This window comes from Octodon degus, unplaced genomic scaffold (assembly GCF_000260255.1).
Source record: "Octodon degus isolate 3935 unplaced genomic scaffold, OctDeg1.0 scaffold00246, whole genome shotgun sequence".
Lineage (NCBI taxonomy): Eukaryota > Metazoa > Chordata > Mammalia > Rodentia > Octodontidae > Octodon > Octodon degus.
This window is the reverse complement of record NW_004524822.1, coordinates 1,055,076-1,077,656: the sequence shown is the minus strand read 5'-3', so window position 1 is coordinate 1,077,656 and position 22,581 is coordinate 1,055,076. Positions and strand designations below refer to the sequence as shown.

The window sequence follows — 22,581 nt, the reverse complement described above, 5'->3', positions numbered from 1 at the left end:
AATACTCAAGACTGAACCTGGGACCTTCACCCTGAGCTACATCCCATTTTTAGTTTTTTCATTTAAAATTTTTTTTTTTTATTATTTATTTGTGTGTGTGTGTGTGCGTGTGTTGTGTGTGTCCAGCTCAGCCCACCAGGGGGCGGGGCTGGCTGGCATGTGGTGCTGGGGGATTGAACCGCGGTCCCTGTGCTTTGCTAAGCTTGTTCTAAGTAGGTGCTTTAGACCACTGAGCCATCTCACCAGTCCCAGAAGGATTTTTTTTTTTTTTTTTGCTCCAAATGCCCTCAGGGCAGGTTTGGCTGGCTGGAGTTGTGGGGATCGAACCACAGCAACCTGAGCCTGACTGCTTTGTTGAAGCAGCCACTTAAAGAATTGAGCTACAGGGCAGGCCCCCAGTTTTTTCATTTTTGAGACAAGGTCTCCTGCCTCAACCTCCCAGAGGGCTGGGATGACAGGTGGGGGCCACTCACTCAGTTTCACTTTGCAGATGAAGCTACAGGTAGGGAGGGACACAGGTATTGCTCAAGGGCACGGCTCCTTAGGTGATACTGATAGGGCAAGAGCCAGTTCTTCACTGCTTTGCTTCTCAGGGTATACTCTGTCACTCGAATCAGAAACCACTGGAGTTTCTAACCCAGGACCTGGACTGCAGGCTCCCAGCTGGGCCACTGGCTTTCTGTGTGCATCCAAGGGCTGCTCACAAAGCACGACGGTGTTGGATCACTGGCAGCGGAAGCTGGGGCTTAGCTCAAGCCTGGTTCCACAGAGCGCTGTGCCACGAAGAAGCCTGCCCTGGCCAAGAGCTCTTGTGGGAAAAGGACGAGACGCAGCCACAGCTGATGGGCATCTGGGCTGGACTGTCCCTTCCCACCCAGCCAAGTGTGCTCAGTGGATACAGGAACTTGCCAAGGCCGTAGGCGCGGCTCTCCCCGCTACTCCTCTTCTGTGGGGACTGCAACTTCCCTCTCCTGCTCCGTGACGTGTTGATGTGTTGGGGGACCTGTCAGGAGGCGGGGATCAGGGTCTGCAGGTATGGTGGGTCCGCAGGAAATGCTCTGTGCAGGTTGAGAAGTGCTGGCCGGACAATGCACCCAAGCAGCAGGTGTGGGAGCAAAGGTAGGCGCCTGCAGCCTCATCCACCGTTCCCTGCCCTGCTGGGCTGGGCTGGGCTGGGCTGGGCTGGGCTGGGTGGAGAGTGGGGGTGGGGCCGGGCAAGCAGAAGGCGAGAAGCACTGTGACAGATGGTGGCAGGCTGCTGTCCTTCCAACTGCACAACACCGAGCTTCAGTCAGATATGATGGCCAAAAAGGCTTCTAGGCTTGCCTGGAGCGTTGGTCTTGTGTATGACACATTATGTGAAAAGGCATTCTAGGTCCAAATAATTAACTATCAACACACTTTTTTTTTTTATTTTTTTATTTTTATTTTTATATTTTATTTTTTTCAACAAAGAATACACTGCATATATTCTTCTTAGTGGTTAATTGCTGTACAAGATGCGGACTTGTGATCCTATTTACAAACACCATTAGAACAAATCATTCTATTCATTAACAGAATGTAACTATATATCTATCCCAGCCACTTTGAATACACAGATACAAAATGGACATTCATCTGTATACCCCATTTTTTCTAAGTTCCGTTACTGAATATTATAGGTGTCAACACACTTTTGATCCCCAACCTGCTTGTAGCTGGGGAGTTCCTATACTTCCAAGTTTAATATGTGCATGGCTCCCTTATCCTCCTCCAGCAGCCACTCCTGGCAGGGGGCTAACAGTTATGTATAGTTGAGGACACACCAGAAAGCAAGCCATGCTTCTGTTCTAGTGCCTGGACATCTAACACAAGGGGCCCTGCAGGTACGGCAAGTGAGGATCATTCATATATTTTCCCAGCTGCCTGGTGTGACCATTAATCCTGATCTGTCTACTTCACTGGATGAAGAAGAGCCCAGCAGATTGGTATACCAAGATCCTTGGCATGTCGCAGGGGTCACGAAGGCGTGGTCGTGGGTGTGATATCTGATCCTAGGTCCTTCCCCGCCTGTTCCCCTCCTACTTCCTGGCCTCCCTGAGCTAAGCAGCTTTGCTGTGCTGCACCCCTCTGCCATGATGTTCTTGCCCTGGAGCCAGTAGACCATGGACTGAATCTCCTGAAAGCGGGAGCCAAATGGAACCTCTCTTCCTGCCAATTGCAGGCATCAGGTGTGTCTCTGTAACGGGAGAGCTGTTAAAGCCCCCGAGCTGTGATGCATGCCTGGTCTTGAGAGCAATGTCCTTGCCTGGATGCACTTCGAGGTGACATTTTAAGGTACCATCTCGCACTGCGAGAGGGCATCAAGGTATCATGTGGGGTTATGGATCTGAAGAAAGGAATAGCATTCACCAAGAGGAAGACATGAATGAATACGTTCAGCCACATGGACACTGCCCCGTCTGTTAACTTCCGGGGTCAAAGCGTTATTGACTAGTAAGGACCTTACGTGGATTGTATGGGAGCTGCTGCTCCCGAGGCTGCCACATTCTTGGCACTGGGGCCAGATTCCGTATTAGGCAGGGAAAGGTGAATTTCCCTTGAGGTGACAAGACCCAAGTTGGACCCTGACTGCAGTGTATGTAGGGCCATCTCGCAAAGACGTCAGTGGAAAAGTCTATTGCAGAAAACCCAACAGGTGCGCTACCATACTATTTCTACAGACCTAAAGGTTCTCCACCCAGGACTTTTAGCTGGTGAAAGGCCTAAAATGACAAAGGTAGGGTCTGGCGCGTTTCTCAAAGTTGGGTTTACCAGCTGCCATGAATCAGAACATGCATTCTTTGGTCATTCTAACTATGGCACAAAATAGGGAGCGAAATGTTGAGTGCAAGAAGTGAGAGAAATCTGTCCTTGACTTTCATCTTATTTCTTTTAAATGGGAGAAAAAAAAAATCATTGTTCAGAAGACACCCACCTTCATTCTGACGATGCCGTAATCACTTCCAAGGATCAGGATTACTTACTTGGGATAAGCAAGAGCAGACAAAAACCACACACAACCCAGACTCCCTGACCTGAGAATACACAGCCATCTCCAGTGCATCTACTTTAAAAATAAAAACTGTGTCTGCTTAGCAAGCGCAGTGTGGGCTTATGTTGACAGGACTGTATACATTTCACATCAACCTCTCTACTGATAAGATCCCCTTAGCCAGGGACGGTAACCTCTGCTAGGACTCCATACAGCACTACAGGGAAAAAATCCAGACAGCCCTTGGGCGCTGACCTCTGGCCACAAGGCCCAGTCACCGGGGCTCTGTGTTGACTTTATCTGTGCGCCTTCCACAGAGGCCTCCTGCTTAAAATAACCAAGGAGCCACTACATTGTATTTCCTTGTCATACGGCATTAATGGACTCTTCCACAAAGGCCAAAAAACATGGGCTTTGCGCTTTCTGATCCTAATTTTAATTACAACGAAGCTTCCAAATTTGTACTGATTTGGGGCTAACATTACTTAGTTTGTAGAAATGATGAGTTCTATATATACCGTTTATGAGCATAAAGACCAGTGAAGAAAATAAGACACTAAGAACTAAAAGAATATTCTTGGTTTAAGTAGAAAACATAATGTAATAGAATTTTAATTGCTACTTAGCTAAAACATTGCAATTAGTTTTTTGTTATTTGCTTATGTATTTAGTACAGGGTCTCATTAGGCAGCTTGGACTCACAGTGATCTTCCTGTTTTCATCCTCCCCAGTGCTGGGATTAGTGGTGTGCACCACCACGGCCGGACTCGGCCACCAGCTCAGTGCGCATGGGGGTGGGACAGGAGCAGCATGTGGTGCTGGGGATCGAACCCCAGTCCCTGTGCTTGCCTAAGTAGATGCTTAGTCTGCTGAGCTATCTTGCTGGCCCCTTAAGTTTTATTTTATTTCAGAAAAGTATTCATAAATTGATTTGTTTCAAAAGTACTACATATTGATTTTTTTTTTCTTTTTTTACTATAGTTAATGATCTGAAGTGGAAGGAAATCTTCCTACACTTTTCTTTCTTCTCCCATAGATGAGGGATTCATATCATTTTCAAAAACACTTAACAATTGCTAGGCACAGTGGTGTAGGCCTGTAATCCCAGGTAGCTGAGGCTGAAGTGGAAGGATCGAAAGTTCCAGGCCAGCTTGGTCAACCTCATAAGACCCTATCTCAAAAACAACACAAGGGCTGGTGAGATGGCTCAGTGGTCTAAAGCACCTACTTAGAACAAGCTTGGCAAAGCACAGGGACCACGGTTCAATCCTCCAGCACCACATGCCAGCCAGCCCCGCCCCCTGGTGGGCTGAGCTGGCCACACACACACATAAATAAATAAATAAATAAATAAAACAAAACAAAACAACAAAAAACAGAAGAGAGCTGAGGGGCAAGGCCGGCACAGCAGGCCTGGGGATTGAACCCCCAATCCCTGCACCTGCTTGCAGGCGCCTTAATCCACTGAGCTATTTGGCTGGCCCTATGTCAGTGACTTTGAATGAAAGACTGAACAACCATAGTTGCCTTCTCTTGAATTAAAAGGAAAACATAAATTTCCATTCGTGCCTGTCCCTAGCTTGTCTATTAGATAGAAGTAACATTTCAGCAGAAAAGTCCTCTTCCCAATATAGCTTCCAGAGGCATCCCTGTGAACGGTTTCTTGTGTAAACTCCCAAGTAATTTTCTATTCCTATATATTCATTATGACTGTATAATATATATATTTCTATGGTTATGCACATAAATTGCAAAGTATCATTCTGGAATTTGGTTTTCAGGGGAATTAAATTTTAAAATTGGTAACTGGGTTAGTTTCTAAACAAGGCAAGACTGCTGGAGGGGGTCGCTTCTCGGAAAATGATAGCTTTGCTAGAAGGAAGGAAAGGATGTGAAACTGGGGAGTCTGAATGCTTGGATGGAGAAAAAGAATGGAGCCCCTCCTTATGATTTAGACTTGATTCTTTTTCAGCTTTAGAACAACAAATCTCAGGGAAAATAAACCAATTACAGTTATGTTCGAAATTTCGCTGCAGTGACTAACTTGAGCAGGTGGGCAGATCCAAGACCATTTCAAAGCCACGCTGCTGTTGTACAAGAAGCTGGTTTCTCTACTACTTACAAGTTTTGTCTTTATTCATTCCCAAAAAGATGCACAAAGGCTGCCACCACACAGCTACTAAGCCACTGCATTTCTTTGTTTTTTGCAAGGCTGGGGCCGGAACCCAGGGCCTCCTACATGGTAGGCAAGCACTGCACCATGAGCCACCCCCTAGCCTTTTTCAGTTACTGTGTTTTGAGACAGTCCTACTAATTTGCCCCGCTAGCCTCAAACTTTCAGCCCTCTCACTTCAGCCTGCACAGTAGCTGGGATTACAGGCATGCGCCACCGTGCCTGGTTATTTACATTGTAGTTTTCCTACTTCCACAAGTGATGGAGATCCTTTTCAGCCTTCTGTTGCTTCACCACGCTGCCCACTCTTGGGCCCCTCCGCAGGGGAGTGAGAGAATAGGCTTTCCTGCTCCCAGCCCCAGGGGAGCGACGACTCGGCACGGGAGTCTGGGCCAGCTCTGGGTGGAGCCAGACATCTGAGGGCAGCAGGAACCGGACCAGCCTTGCAGGTGTGGCACCAAGACCCCCTCTGCTTCTCGCCTTGCCCAGCAGAGCAGTGGGGGCTGCGCCTTTCCTGCCTGCATCTCCCTGGGCTGGCCGCTTCCCGGAGCACTGGTTCATTGTAAACACTGTGTAACAATGTCTACGTGACTACCAACACTATTTCTAAATTAAACCACGATACATAAAGGACTCTAATAGCTCATTCACAATATTCACTCTTCTATTTTATTATAGAATGTACAATGACCTTTGTGAAAAGAAAGTAAGTTACGTGGGACAGAAATAGAAAGAGGAAACTTCAAAGCAAATCTGGCATATGACTAATTATTTATTTTAAGGGGAATAAAGAGTTCATCAGTTTTATGAGACCTCTACTTTTTTAAAAAAACTACACAAACTATCTCAAAAAGCCACATTTGGCAGGGGTGTAGTACAGTGGTAGTTCAATTGTTTAGCATGTGGGAGGCCCTGAATTGATTCTCTAGTAGTAACAAAACAAAAGAAAACCCCAAACCAAAAACCAAAACAAAAAGACCCAAATCAGGGCCTGAGCCATACTCTGAGATCTCTGTTTGAGGCAGTCAAATCTGCAGCCCTTCGAGAGCCAAGAGCCAACGCGTTCAAGTAAACGGAGGCCGCTGGGATCAGGAGCAGAGACTGCTGAGATCGAGACACCTGGAAGCGTGAGCAGTGACCAGAGCCAGGCCCGGCTCGGCTCGCAGGAGACGCAGGCTGGGCTCTGCAGGCCCCGCACAGCTGCGCGGAGCAGACGCGTGAGCTGCTGTCTTCTCCCGGGGACTTTCCCTGCATGCAAGGCCCTCAGGGTCTGGAGGTTCAGCTCTGCAGAAACACTGGGACTGGACGATAGGCTTTATGATTTGGAAGCTTACTATTAAGTACTTAAATTCTGGTTTCTGAGAAGCGCCTCCCCTGAAAATTATCCTTTGCTCTGGGCATGGGTTTTAACCCCAAGGTTCTACTGGTGATGGAGCTGCCATTCCCGGGGGCCCTCTATGTAGAGAAGACAGAATAGAAAAGGCAGGAAAATGGCAGGGTGACGACCCAAACCCAGGGCCCTGGGCTGCCCTGCTGGGCTGCACCCCACGTGGCCTTCCCTCTGCCTGTCCTTCTTCATGGCTCTCCTCTTGTAAAGCCCCTTCCCAGAGATAACAGCGCTGTGCAGCAGACGCACTAAGGCAGAGGGAAGCCAGGTCTGTCACGAAAGTTTCCCTTTATGCTTCTCTTGGGTGAGTTGGAGGGGGAAGGTGCGCCCAGGGAGGCATGGCAGGCCAGAAAGGAGAGGAAGGGGGAGAAAGGGCCTCATTTCATGCTCACCAAACTGATGTCAGCTAGACCCCCCAAAACTGTGGCCAAGACTCACTGAATCCACAATTCAGGGCCATTCTGAGGCCAAGGCACCCATTACCACCAGGAGCCTGTACTGCTTCGCAAGAGCTCAGAAAGGGATGTCAGAGTCAGACTGGTTCTACAGCGATTTACTGGATGCTGTGGACAGAATGGTGTCCCTCACAACATGCACACCTTGAGGCCCAGGCTCCACGTGTGAGTGTACTGGGGGTGGGCCTTTCAGGGGGTGATTGCCCAAACAAGATCATAAAGGTGGACCCTGCTCTCACGGGGCCAGTGCCAGCAGAAGAGGAGGTGACACAAGGATGACCCTGCACAGACTAGGGTGGACCCAGGAGAAACCAGTGCTGCGGGCAAAGCTTGATCTTGGACTTCCAGGCTCGAGATGTGTGAGAAACAAGCGTCAGCTGTCTTAGCTGCGGAGCCTGGGCTTCGCGTCGTCATCCCTAGCAGATGGATGCGAGCCACTCCTGTGGAGCATGCCTCCTCCCTGCGCACTTCTGGGATGCCAACAAGACATGTTTATCCCCAACGAGACACACTTCCTCGAGTCCCAGACCAGTTCCCAATCACACTACTTGCAAAGGCTTCCGTGGGCCCTGGCTCCTCCTTCCCTCCTTTTCCTGGCTCCCCAAAGCCTCTCACATGCTGGGGACACTGGTGGCCAGGCGGACTGCCTTAACAAATGCCGGAAGTAGAAGAACAGAAAGCTGTGGACCACGCATTCTCACTCCCAATGCCACCTCTCCATCTTTTCTCAATGTGCATACATGATAGAGTCCAATAAACAGAGAGGCACAGCTGGGTGGTGGAGTATGTGCTCAGCATGCACAAGGACCCGGGCTCCATCCTTAGCTTGCACCCCACAGAGCCAGTAAAGGGAGAAACACTAACAGAACAGGATGACGAGCCCCTCCCCCCAAGTTTAATGTCTGCCAAAATAAATCACATATATGGCTTAAAAGGTCAGACCATTCCTGAAGGCTAGCTATAAAAAATGATCACTCCCTCCCCACACTTCCCCTCCTCCACAGTGCTGTTTTGTCATATTGAGAAGTTCAGGCTGGTCTTGAACTCACTATGTAGCCTAGACTGGCCCAGAACATGCTCCTGCCTCTGCTTTCCAGGGTCTGGGATTATAGGTGTGCTCTACCATCCCTGGCTAAAATCTTCTCATTTTTAAAGAGTATTTTTAAAAAAATTGAATTTTGGGGCCATGAAAACCATTTAGTGGTCTAAGTGCCTGCCTAGGCAAGTGCAAGGATCCCGTTTTGATCCCCAGTACTGCATGCCATGCTGGTCCTGCCCCAGCTGCACCAAGTGAGCCAGCCATGAAGACTGGGTGTGGTGGTGCATGCCCATAATCCTAGCACTGAGGAGGCTGAAACAGGAGGATCCTTGTAAGTCTGAGCTGTGCAGTGAGACCCTGTACCAAATACATTAAAAAAAAATTAAGAGTCCTTTTAGATTTGCCTACACAACCTGATCAGATAGATGAGTGGTAAGTAAAATTTTTTCCTATTCTGAAGCTTCTTTAGGTCCCAATATTTGGGATTTTTCCGGGTATCTTACAGTGTTGATTTCTAACTCAATTTCATTGTGTTTAGAGAACATATTTTGTGTGATTTGAATCATTTACAATTTATTGAGATTTATTTTGTGGCCTGGAAGACGGTCTGTCTTGGCAAATGTGCTGCTGTTGGGACCAGGGAGATGGCTCAGTGGAATAAGCGCTTCCGTGGCAAGTGGCCTGAGTTCAATCCCTGGTTCTGCAAAGAAAAAAAAAAAAATGTGCTGCTGTTGTTGGGTGGAGCGTGCTATTCATGCCAGTTAGGTCCTTATGGACTTTCTCTTTGCTCTGAGAAGGGACAATCAGATTTAAATCTCTGTATTTGTTGATTTACCTATTTTTTCTTGGAATTTTATCTTTTTTTTCTTTCTTCTTCATATACAGTGAAGCTCTGCTATTTTCTCACAGACAAGATTATTATGTTGATGGAATAGCCTTTTAAATATTAAGGAGCAATCTCCTTCATCTTTGGTAGCATTCTTTGCCCTAATTTCACTTGGTTGTCAACCTACTACTTTAGCTGTCTTCTGCTCAGTCCAGCATTAGCATTTTCTCACCCTTTAATCTTTAACCTATAGTAGCCCCATCTGTAGGTTTTTTTTGGGGTTTGTTTGTTATGGTTTCAGTTACCCACTGTCAACTGTGGTTCAAAAGATAGAGTACACTACAATAAGACATAATTACACACACAGGCCACAGTCATGTTAACTTTTGTTTGTTTTGAGATGATAAGGTCTCTTGCTATGTGGCCCAGGCTGGCCTTGAAGTCATGGTGATCCTCCCTCCTGTCTTAACCTCCTGAGTGCTGGGATTACAAAGGTGTGTGCCACCAAGCCTGGCCACAGTCACGTAACTTTTATTATAGTATATTGCTTCAGTTATCTATTATATTTTTGGGCTTGTGCCTAACTTATAAAGTATGTTTTCACACAGGCATGAAGGCACAGGAAGAAGCACTGTCTCACTAGTGGCAGATACACCCAGTCTCAGGCAGCCACCAGAAGACCTGGGGCAAACCCCCTCTTATGTGGGGGGCTTCTGTATTCATGGCTTTGTGTTTAAAGCCAGTTTCTTGCTGGCAGCATGTGACTACATGTATCTTTAAGCTGATCTGACGATCTCAATATTTAATGGGGGTGTGTAGATCATTTATTTCTAGTGTGATTATTGCTACAGTTGGGTTTTTTTTTAAAATTTTTTAAAAAAAATTACTTATATAATCTTTATTTACTTATTTATTTTTTTTTATTTTGTGTGTGTGGCCAGCTCAGCCCACCAGGGGGCAGGGCTGGCTGGCATGTGGTGCTGGGGGATTGAACCGCGGTCCCTGTGCTTTGCTTAGCTTAGCTTGTTCTAAGTAGGTGCTTTAGACCACTGAGCCATCTCACCAGCCCTACAGTTGGGTTTAAATCTACTATTTTGCTCTTCTTTTCCTCACTGTACTAACACGCCTTTGTTGCATTTCCTCCTTTTCTGACTTACTTAAAGGCAAGGTCTTGCTAGGTAGTCCAGGCTGGTGGTGAAATGGCTACATGGCTTGGGATGGCCTCAAACTCATGATCCTTCTGCCTCCCCCTCCTAAGTTCTAGGGTTGCAAGCATGTGCCACCGTACTCAGTCTGACTTCTTTGGATGGAGTAGTTTTAGTGATTTGATCTGATCTCTCTTTTTTAAAAAAATTTTTATTTTTTTTTTTATTTATTTATTTATTTATTTGTGTGTGTGTGTGTGTGTGTGTGTGTGTGGCCAGCTCAGCCCACCAGGGGGCGGGCTGGCTGGCATATGGTGCTGGGGGATTGAACCGCAGTCCCTGGGCTTTGCTAAGCTTGTTCTAAGTAGGTGCTCTAGACCACTGAGACATCTCACCAGCCCCTGATCTCTCTTGTTGGCTTATTGACTATAACTTTTTTGTTATGTTACTGTAGTGGTCTCGTTGGCATTTATAGTATACGTGTTGAACTTCTCATAGTCTACCTTTACATATTATTATAATATCTCATACATAGTCAAACAATCCTATAAAAGCATACTTTTACAAGTTTTGTTATACTGTCTTAGATTTTACCTCCATGTGTTATGATTCCCACACTATATTTCTATTACTTTTGTCTTAGGTTGTAATTTATCTTTTGAAGAGACTTAAAAAACAAGTCCTTTCCAGATGGTTACTGTTTCTAGCCCACCACCCCTCTGAGTAGACACAGGTTTCCGACTGCTTTCTACCCAAAGGGCTTTAATTTCTTTTGTACGTTAGCATGGCTGGTGATGAGTTCTTTCAGCTTTTGTCTGACGATGTGTTTATTTCACTTTCCTTTTTTGAAACATTTTAAAGAGGTAAAGAATTGTAGGTTGACATCTGTCTTTCACTACTTCAAAAATGACAACCCACTGTCTCCTAGTCAGTGTTTTTTCTAACAAGAAATCAGCTGTCTCTTTCTCTTTGTTCCTCTGTACGTAAGGTGTCTTTATCTTTGACTACTTTCAAGATTATTTCTTTAGATTTACTTAATCATTGACGTATTGGTGGCTGGGATCAAGCCCAAGGCCTTGTGCAAGTGGAACGCGGGCTTTATTACTGAGCTACTCCCCCAGCTCCTGCCACGGGCTTTAAACAACCTGTTCAGATGTGCCTTAGCATATGAATGTGCCTTCATGGTTTTGTACTTTGAGTTTGCTGAGCTTCTTGAATCCATAGGTTTAGTTGCCAGCAAATTTGGAAAAATCTTGGCTATTTTTTCTTAAATATTTTTTAGCTACTTTTCTTCCTTCTCATGTGGGATTCGAACGATATACATCTTGGCCCCAAAGCTCGCTGATCCCATCTTCGATTAGTTTGGCCTTCTGTGTGTTTCATTTTGGACAGTTTTTAGTGTTACATTTTCCAGCTACCTTATCCTTTCTTCTGCAGTGTAGAAGCTGCTATTAGCTTTTTCAGCTCAGCCCTTACAGCATGTTAGGCACCTTTTTTTTTTTGCTTTTTTGAGACATAGATTCACTATAAAGCTCAGGCTGCCCTTGAACTCACAGTGATCCTCCTGCCTCAGCCTCCCATGTGTTGAGATGACAAGTATGCCAGATGTCAGGCATCACAGAATCTAGTCACATTTTGCTTTGTCTTGTCTTATTTTATTTTTGGTACCAGGGATTTAACTCTGGACCCTGTGCTTGCCAGGCGCAGGTGCTTATACGGCTGAACTATATTCCCAGCCCTATTATCTTTTATTTTTGTGAATATTTTTATATTTTGTTATGGGACAGTTTTTTATTTTTATTTTTATTTAGTGCTGGGTTTATAGGGCCTACAGGGTCTCACTATGTAGATCTAATTTGTGATTCTCCTGTTTTCAGCCTCCCAAGTGCTGGGATTATAGGCGAGGGCCGCCATCCCTAGTCTCAGTCTCTGGTTCAGTGCCCCCTAGGGGCGGGGCCGGTACTGCAGGACGGGGAGCCAACCTCCGAACCTGCAACCCTTTGCATCTGCCTAAGCAGGCGTTTTAATCTGCTGAGCTATCTGCCTGGCCCAGAAATTTGAGAAGGATTTTTTCTTTTTTTTGGCTAGCTCAGGTTGCCTTAGAGGCGGGTCTGGTGGGATCTGTAGAGCTGAGGATCAAACTGCTGCGCACGAGTTTGCCCAAGGAGGCACATTAAACAACTGAGCTAACCCGCAAGCCCCCTTGTTCTGGGACAGTTTACTAAAAAACAATTTGTTCTTCTGTGATTTTGTTTTTAAAATATGTTGGATGGAACTAGAGTTAGGCGTAGTATAGGGTTACTTTTCTCTCTGCTACAGAGAGAAGTCCTTTTCTAGTAATCTAACTAGTACCCCACCCCCTACCCCCCAATATGAGATGAGATTTCTTCACTGGTTAGAAACAGGCACCTCTTTCGGGCTCTGTGAGGTAGAGGACACAAGGATCCTTCTGATTCCCCTAGGTGGAAGCTTCCTTGGCCTCAGGGTGCTTTTCCTTACACCCACTAGCCAGCACTCACCTGACTCTCAGGGAAGACCCTTCCAAATGCTGCTGCCAAACCTTCATCTCAGGGCAAGAGCTGAGCCTTCTCTGGGTTCGCTCCCTCTTCCTTGACAGCAGCCTGGAACCTTTCTCTAGGCAGTGGGCCAGGATGGCCGGAAATCTCATCCTGGGTTTCCTGTGTCTCAGCCATCACGGTCCTTTGCAGTCTAATGTCCTGGCTTTAGCTATGTCCAGTGCCTGTGTGTGGTTTGTAAGTCTAGTTTGTATCACTCTGGTTTCCCTAGAACACAATGTACTTTCAAAAGTGTTATCTCTGGAACTGGGTGTGGTGGTACACACCTGTAATCCCGGCATTTAGGAAGCTGAGGCTGGAGGGTCGCCGTGAGTTTGGGGCCAGCCTGGACTGTCAGAAAAACACAGGAAAAAAGAAAAAAAAAAAAAAAGGTTCTCTTTTTGCAAATGGGAAGGAGACCAAAACATGGAAGGAGGAGGTGGGTGGATGGGAGGGGAAATGAAAGAACGGAGATGTGCTCTGTGCATGCACCACCTCACCATGCACTGCAAGCACGTGTTCGTGAAGATAAAGCACTCACCCCATGGTACTTCTCGTGGCGTGAGAATGCTGTCCTATGAACTGCAGTGTAAATTTTAATTTTATATTTTTGCGGAACCGGGGATTGAACTCAGGTCCTTGTGCTTGCCAGGAAAGTGCTTATTCTACTGAGCTATCTCCCCGGCCCCTTAGTGTAAATTTTATAAGTAGAGGTTTTTAAGTTTATGATTCTACTCTACCTAATTAAACAGCCAAATAGGAAACATTATTTTTTATTTTTTAATTTTTTTGTGGAACTGGCGATTGAACACAGACCCTTGCGTTTGCCAGGGAAGTGATTATTCTACTGAGCCACCTCCCCGGCCCTCAGGAAACATGATATTATTATATATACACAAAATTTGATTTCAAGATAAGTAGTTTTTGAATAAAACTATAGTAGTCCAACACACAATACTGAGTAAAATATAATGGTGTTAAAAATAAAACACTTTTTAAAGCCTAGAGCCAAAATTTTCTTCCTTTACTAATGTGCAAAATAGAGGCAAAAGCTTTTCTGTTCTTGATTTTTTTTTTTGTAGGGTCTCACTGTGTGGCTTAGGCCAGCCTTAAACTTGCAGTGATCCTGCTTCAGCCTCCAGAGTGCTGAGATAACAGGTGTGTGCCACCACATTTTTGTGCAAAATACTTAAAAGAGGACATGACGAGGTACTTCTAATGTAGCAAATTCGACTTTTAAAAGGAAAATGGCTTGTTGAAAGGAATAGGAAATACGGCCACACACATTTCTGTTTGGCTCTGTAAACTAAATAGTAGTGATGATAATCATAAAAACCAGAATGGATTCCTTCGTTGTCGCTCTGTCATCTGGGTTTGTCACATAGAACAAGCCCCTCTTCTCTGCACTTTTACTTTTTGGCAGGTTGGTTTCTGCTTGCTTTGCTCCAAGCCACAAGGAGCTTGAAGCCCAACGAGGTCCTCTGCTGCCCTGGCCGTGATCTCGGAGCGAAAGCTTCCCATGGTGGCGCTTTCTCAGATAAATACATGGTTCCAGCCTCTGCCCAGCTCTCTAACACGCTGAAGTCGCATGGGCCCCTCAGCCCAGCAGCTATTTTTTTTTTTTTTTTTTGCGGAACTGGGGCTTGAACTCAGGCTCTTGCACGTGCCAGACAAGCACTTATTCCACTGAGCTATCTCCCCAGCCCCCTCAGCAGCTATTTTCCCACAGAAATTGGCCAATAAAGCCAGCATTCCTCACAGAACACAAACTGCCAATATAGATCCAGCTTCCGGGGGTAGACGTTCCTATAGCATCAGCTGGGGACGGTGATCCAGTAGGGTCTGATTGTGCCTGTGACTCCTCTTCCTCCCCCTCTTCCTCTCCCCCCCCCTCTTCTCCCCTGTCCCCAGCCATCCCACCTACTGCAGTGTGATTTACTAAAATTCCAAAGCAAATCTGTCGCCTGCATGGAACTTCAACTTCCAAGTATGTCTGAGATGCAGGAAGACTGCAGGCATTTCCTTCATCTGCTGCTGTAGTTTCGAGTTGGGTGAAAGTGACCTGGAGAGTGACCAAGGCTTAGAGTTTTCTAAGTAAACTACAAAGGGCTGGAAGCTTCCCAACCGGCTGCACTCCTCCTGGTACTCAATGGAGATTTCCAGGGGGAAGAGAGCGGGTTGGCTGGTGGCTTCGGAAATGGCATTCTTAGGCTTTCTCATCTCTTTCCCACCAGTGCCTGGGGACTGTGGGACAGCAGAAATAGTTGCCAGTGAGGAAGAGGTTAGGGACTCCTGAGGCGATCTGCTGTTTGTGCTGAAACATAACGTCGCATGATCTCTCTTTTCTTCTAAGTCAGCTTTTGTTCAAAATCAGGGGTTGGCAACCTGAGGTCCACACGCCAAGGCTGGCTGACTGCCTCTCTGGGCCCCCACCCCAGCACTGGGTATGGAATCAGGGAGAGCTGAGCTCTTTTTATTTTTTGTTTTGGAACAGTAACTCAAGGCTGCCTTGAACTAGCGAGCCTCCTGCTGCGGAGCTTGGATTGCAGGCAAGAGACTGTGCGAGATTACTTCCTTCCTTCCTTCCTTCCTTCCTTCCTTCCTTCCTTCCTTTCTTTCTTCTTTCTTTTTTTTTTTTTGCAGAACCGGGGATTGAACTCAGGTCCTTGCACTTGCCAGGGAAGCGCTTATTCTACTGAGCCATCTCCCCGGCCCCTACTTGTTTTCATAAAATAAAGTTTTCCTGGAACACAGAAGGTCACCTGGGTCTTTACTGGGTATGGCTACTTCTGAAGTTGCATAGCGGGGCTCAGTGGTTAGGACCGAAAATGTCTGGTCCTCCCGGTTCTGTAAAGTACTATCAGGCTCTTTATTAAGAATGTTGCGTTTCTGCTCTGCTGGACAGCATCGTGATAAAAAGGCTTAATAAAAACCAAGACAGTTGGTGGACCTGACGAAATGTCCTCAACTTATAACCAGAGGTGCAGATGCTAACTAACCATGACAGGCTAGCGATGGCATCTCAGTTTAAACTACTGGATCAACAGTACACAGACTCAGTATTTTAAGGGTGCTGTGGTAGAGTCCGTCTCAGCTCAAGAGCTACTGAAAATATGAATGGCAGTATTTTAATAGACAGCATTTTCCCTTAGATTCTGGCTCACAAATTCTAGTTTGCAAAATATAGTTCAGGCCACTGCTCAATAGGCCCAAGATAGGTGTTTTCCTTAGAGCCTGATTCTCCGGCTCCACAAACACCTGCGTTTTGGGAGAGGAAATGTCTTCTTGTAGTAAAGGCCACAAAAAGCCTTCTGTCTACCTGGGCTACCGGGGACAAGCCTGCTGCTTCCTCAGTCAGCTGCAGGCCGAAAGCATACCTGGTGGCTAGGAGTCAACACAGAACCAGGCCTGCTGTGTCCACACAGAAACGGCACTTTCTTGGTTTCTTTTTTTCTTTTTTGGCGGAACCGGGGATTGAACTCAGACCCTTGCGCTTTCCAGGGAAGCGCTTATTCCACTGAGCCATCTCCCCGGCCCCGGTTTATTTTTTTCATTAGCACATATACTTGTATTCATATTGATCAAATTTATCTTAGAGAATGTGTACTTGAGAATGTGTACTAATGAATAGATCTTAATTCCTCTTTTTTGTCCTGTTCCCTTCCCTCCCCCTCTTCAACCCTTTTTCCTCTCCCCAGGTACAGAAGCTTTGTTTCCATCTGTCCCCTTCCGTTCCCTTCTCTCCTCTTTCGCTTGCTGCCCCCTACCCCTCCCTGGTTCCTCTTCTCATCTGAATCTGTTCTTCCTCCTTCCCAGGGTCTATCCTCCACCATGCTCCTTGTTTATCCTTCAGGTTTCTCTCACAAGGAACAATGTGATGCTTCAACTTGTGTGCCCGATGGACTTGACTTAGGATAATGGTCTCAAGGTATACCCATTTCCCCACAAATGACCCAAGTTTATCCTTTATGGCAGAGTAGTCCTTAAGTAAATAAAGACTTTTAAAAATCCATCCATCTGGGGACTAGCTGGTGAGATGGCTCAGTGGTCTAAAACACCTACTTAGAACAAGCTTAGCAAATCACAGGGACCGCGGTTCAATCCCCCAGCACCACATGCCAGCCAGCCCTGCCCCCTGGTGGGCTGAGCTGGCCACACACACACACACACACACACACACACACACAAATAAATAAAATTAAAAAAATAAAATAAAATCCATCCATCTGTTAATGGTTATATGAGTGGTTTTGAAGACTTAGCTATTATAAACGGTGCAGTCATAAACATGGGTGTACATATATCATTGCGGTATGATGCTTTTATTCTTTCAGAAAGAGACCAAGAAGGGGACTAGCAGGGTGCAATGGAACCTCTACTTTTAGTGTTTTGAGAATCTCTACTTGTGCTTGCCAGGCAGGCACTTAAACCACTGAGCTATCTTCCCGGCCCGATTTCAATTTTAGTGTAATGCATGGCAAGAGACATGGGCTAGTTTCAATTTTTGGCATGTGGAAAGCCAGGTTTCCCAGCACTATTTATTAAAGAGGCTACCTTCCCTGCAGTACAGGTGTCTGACCCTTTCTCCAAGATAGTGCAGCTGAGTCTCCTTGGAGGTGTTTCTGCATCTGTCCTGTTCCACTGATCCTTGTTTGTTGTTTTGCCAGCACCATGCTGTTTTAATCACAGTAGCTTTGTGGTATAACTTCAAATTGGAAACTGTGACGCCCCCATGCCTTGTATTTATTGCCCAGAATTGCTTTTGCTATTCTGGATCTCTTTTGGTTCTATATGAGTTTTAGGACTGTTTTCTGTAGTTCTGTGAGGTATGCTGTTGGTATTTTGAATGGGCCTCCATTAAATCTGTACCACAGTTTTGGAAGTATGGCCTATTTCACCATATTTGTTCTTCCTGTCAGGATAGCTTTCCATTTTCTGATATCCTCTACTCTTGACATCTAGAAAGTAACATGCCGCTGTGTACTAGACAGGGAATGTCAGAGTCTGTGGCATCCTGGGCACAAGGATAGGGCTTGCTGGGGCATCTACAATCAAAGAACTCTTAAAAGTAGCTGGGGTGACATGGCTGTACTGACAAAGGTTCTACAATCTGAAGTACAGGATCTCAGGATAAATCCTGAGGGGATTTCACTGACCTTCTCAGACCAAAAAGCTACAACTCTTATTGTACAGGTCCTGCTTTACCTTGGTCTTATCCATCCAGTAGAAAAGTATGAAGACGAAATATAGGAAGTAAAGCCATGCTGTTATGTTGAGCTGTGGGGGACTCAGGTCAATAATTTCTGACATTGCCAGTTAAACAGAAGACCCAAGGCTATTATGGTCTACTGGACTCTTTTAGAATATTTTGCTGAGTTTACACACCTATAATATTCAATAACGGAACTTAGAAAAAATAGGGTATACAGATGAATGTCCATTTTGTATCTGTGTATTCAAAGTGGTTGGGATAGATATATAGTTGCATTCTCTAAATGAATAGAATGATTTGTTTTAATGGTGTTTGTAAATAGGATCACAAGTCCGCATCTTGTACAGCAATTAACCACTAAGAAGAATATATGAAGTGTGTTATTTGTTGAAACTGTACTTCCAATTTGATTTGAAACTGTCTCATTGCTGTTTATCAATAAAATTTTGGAAAAAAAAAAGTGGCTGGGGTGAGCTTGAGCTTGCCAAGCCCCTTATATGTCCTTCTGTCCACAGACTTTTCTGCCAAGTGGCCCCAAATGCCCTGCTTGGCTCTCAGAGAAAGGGAGCAGCAGAGAAACCTTAACAGGCAAATGATTCCTGGACAAGGAGACACAACCGAGGACACACGATGCTTCCTGAAGCGACATGGAGCCCTGGGGAGGAAGGAAAGCCACAGCACACTGAGGTTGTGCTCACAACCGGAAGGGGTTCTTTCCAAAGGTGAGAGATCAAGGTTGCAAGGGCTGCGACATCTGGTGCAAGAAGGAGGCGCAATGAAGGGGAAGGAGAGTAAGCAAGAATCTGTTAGGCTACGTGGATTCTGCACCTACCTTTTGCCATATATTACCGACATAAAAAGGTCCTCTGGACTACTGAGCTAACTAGGACACAACTCACTTGCTTGTTCCTGCTTTGGGCCATTTGACTGTAAGTCATTTTAGATGCAGCCACAGTTAAAAAAAAAAAAAGAAAAGAAAAGAAAAAAAGAAAAAAAAAAAAGCTGAGGTTGAGGTGGCTGAACTGTGAATTACGTACTACATTCCATCTCGCTGCCCCAGACCCGCCTTCTCCAGCCTCCTATTCTGAATTCCTCATCTTTCACCAAGACTGCCCCAAATTATGATGGATGTGAGGACCGCAATAAAATGATACCAGAGTTTTAGTCCTTTCCAAAAATTTAATGAAATCAGGCAAACTGGCACAAGACCACAGAGAAGGAATCAAAGCCGGATGCCATGACCAGCGCTTCAAAGAAACTGAGCCGAGTTCAAAAGGAGTAAGGAAACGGACAAGACTCGATACTGTCCCTAAAGATATTGATGATCCCGCCGACGGATGAATCACTGTTGACAATGCTAAATTTGGGCAAAATGGTCATATTCCCAACTACCTAAGTTCTTAAATGTACTCTTTTATCTCCTGTCAAGTTTAACCGTTTTAAGTTCTGAGTAAACTGACTTTTAATATACTTATGCAGGTCACATCAAGCTTAAGAAATTTGTACTAAAGTACCTTTAAAAAAATGATCAGGCTGGAAGCTCAGAATCTTTCGAGTCTCCTGGGATTAGCGGATACAAACACGAAAGGCCTGAAAAAGCGCTGAAAAGGAATAGCGGTCAGAGGGGGTGGAGGTGACTGAAGCCCGAGTTCAGGAAGAACCTGACCGGCATCTGCTCCTCCGGGCTATGAGGTGGAAATGCCTCAGGAGCTGAGATCTGGGAGCCTTATTAACCAGACCCAAGAAAAAAAAAGTGAAAAAGATACTGGGAAGTCCTGAGGTGTCTCCATCTCCGCCACTGATAAGATCTTGGCTCAAGTTCCTCTGGAGGCACTGCGGCCCCTCAAAATCAAGTGGCCCCCTGCTTTCCTGTGGCCGGGCAGGCATGCCTCTGTCGCCAAATAGGAGCACTAGCGTAAACTTTGGTGTCATCTTCAGATTAGACTGCAACAGAGGGCCACTATCAGATCTGCCCTGTAGCTTAGTTCAGTTTGTTTATCCAGAAGTTCCTTCTGCTGCCAACGGGCACAATCAGAATTATGCTGTCTGGTTAGCATGATGGATCTCTTTTATGTAGCCTTGCCGGAGAGTAAACTTGTTATTCAAATGTGACTTTCAAGTCCTCTCAGATCTCCCTTAGAGCTTCACTAAAAATTACAAATGTGCTATCATGAATAACCACCCACTGTTTACACACACCAGAAGTTCACTTGCAAAAAATATATGGGCTACGCGGGAGTGCGCTTGGCTGGTGTCCTCACAGCATCAGCAGAAAAAAGAGGAGCTAGTGGTGATGCGAGGCTGGCAGGCTGCCACCCTGTCTCAGTTCCTGGAGGAGAATCAACTCTCCAGTGAACCCGGGGCATTGGGGGCAGAGACTTCCCCCCGCGAGTATGTGGAGGCAAGCGCTCATCTGCACGTTCCCAGTCTCCTCTCTAGTGCTTTCAGGCAATGCATAGTGCCTGCACTGATGAACACAACAAAAACTGTGATAAAATGATGCAATGATTTGCGGTGATTTTATAATGTTCCAATTGATAGGTTAACACATACCGGCATGGAGTACAAAGACCTATGCACACTGCTCTAATGAGCCGAATATGAGCAGGAGGAGGAATTTTGGGGGTGTAGAATGAGAGAGCCTGTTTGAGAGGAGGCCAGGACTGGGAGAACTGAGGGATAATGGAAGGCCACATTGCAGCCGCTGACTCTTGGGAAGAGCTGACAACAGACTAAGGTTACTTTGTGGCTTTTTTATAGCTAAGCCATTATTGGTTCTGTTTTTTTTTTTTTTTTTTTTTTGTGGTACCAGGGATTGAACTCAGGACCTTGCAGTTGCCAAGCAAGCACTTATTCTACTGAGCTATCTCCCCAGCCCTAAGACATTATTTTAAAATACAGAAGGCTGTCCAACCTTTGGGAATATGGGACTTCTCGTTCAAAAAGGTATTAATTCCTATGGGCCACAGCCTACCCAACACGTAAGTACACAGAGAGGCAATGACTACACACTTAGTTATGCTTTCAAATGTCTCTGTATTTATGCATTCACACAGCCCCTAGAACTACACAGACACTAGCTCTGGAGACCTTCGAGTCCCTTGATCCACGTGCTATGGACCAGATATGGTGCGGCAGTGACCACTGGGGTCCCAAGAGCCAGCGCACCTCCCCTGGTCTCCTGTGACCACGCAAGCTATGCTATGTGGTGCAGACCTGCTGTGTCAGCTGGCAGTCCACAGTGGTGGTCTGGGTGTGGCTACAGGAGGCAAATGAGGCCCCTCGGGGACTGCTGACCCCTGAGGTGCAGAGGGTGTGCCAAGTATATGCCCTGGCGTCTGAGGTCAGCCGGTGTGACACAAATGCAAGCTGTGGCTCTGCAGGTCCCTAGGCTGAAGAACGAAGAGTAGAAACCAGAAGAGAGAATCTAGCAGTGGCTGAGGCCAGACCACGGAAGAATGTCTGTGCTCCCTGGGTCAGTAACACTTCCTTCTTTTGTTCACGTTTTCTCTTTGAGACGGGGTCTCACTATGCAGCCCAGGCTGGCCACGACATCACAGGGCCCCTCCTGCCTCAGCATCTCGGGTGCTGTGGCTGCAGTTGTGCACCACTGTCTAGCTTCTGTCCATCTTCAAATCGAGAGTCCCCTCCCTCTGCGCACCACCGCAGAATCCAGACACACAGCGAGCCGAAGGCCTCTGCCCCCAGCCCAAATTCTCCAGCCTGGGGAGGAGACAGAGTGGGGTGCAGGGATGGGTGACACGGTGGCCTCAACCCCACCAGCCTTTCCCTTCTGACAGCGAGGAGATCAGCACCGCTGAAATGCGCATCCCTGGCTAATAAGGTCCTGCCTGGTGGGCTGCAACGGCATTTCAGATACTCCTAAATCAAAGACGTCATAGGCACAATGCTGAGGAGATGCGCAGGATGTCATTTAATATGAACGCAATTTTCCACATGACGCAAATAGTTGCTACTTTGAAAACTTATAAGCTATTATTTAGTAAATTATATATTTTATGGCTTTAAAAAATTAAAAAAAAATCTTTTGTTTGGTACAGGGTCTTGCTATGCAGCAGAGGCTCATAGTGATCCTCCTGTCTCAGCCTCCCCAGGGCTGGGATTACAGGGTACACCACCATGCCTGGTTTTGGTGGCAGGCATGGTACAGTTCTGGGGCTGGCATGGCATGTGGTGCCAGGGATCGAACCTGGGTCTTTGCGCTTGCCAGGCAGGCACTTAGATTGCTGAGCTATCTCTTCGGCCCAAGATTTTGAGGAATTTTAGAATTAAAAAAAAATCTGCTAAATTGAAAAATATTTTTCAACAAGTAAAAGAAATCTTTATTTAAAAAAAAAAAGAGGTCGGGTATGGCTGCGCTTGCTTGTAATCGTCGCACTTAGAAAGCTGAGGCAGGAGGATCACTTGAATTGGAGGCCAGCCAACACACACACACACACACACACACACACACACGAGAGCCCACCAAAAAAATGCACACACACTTCAGCAGTTCATGGTACCAATAAATGTCTGGAAACGAATGGCTACTCCTTTGAGCACTTCCGTAATTGTAGAAGCCAAAGGTGACTTGGGTTAATCTCGATGTGCCAGTAAGTTTAGCCTTAAGATATCATACCAATTTTCAGTTTTCCCAGTGTATTTTTTTTTTTTTTTTTTGCTTTCTCTCTCTCCAGACATATGTGTAACTTAATACTTAAGGATAATTACTAGGAATTTAAAAGGTAGCACAAGAAGAAATTTTTAGATGTA

The 22,581-nt window shown here is 46.0% G+C and overlaps 1 protein-coding gene across 1 annotated transcript in view; it reads right to left on the bottom strand.

The window, feature by feature from the left end:
- The window catches only part of Mthfd1l (methylenetetrahydrofolate dehydrogenase (NADP+ dependent) 1 like), a 222,858-nt gene that overhangs the window by 7,135 nt on the left and 193,142 nt on the right, over positions 1-22,581 (bottom strand). The gene's annotated exons all lie outside the window — the stretch shown is intronic.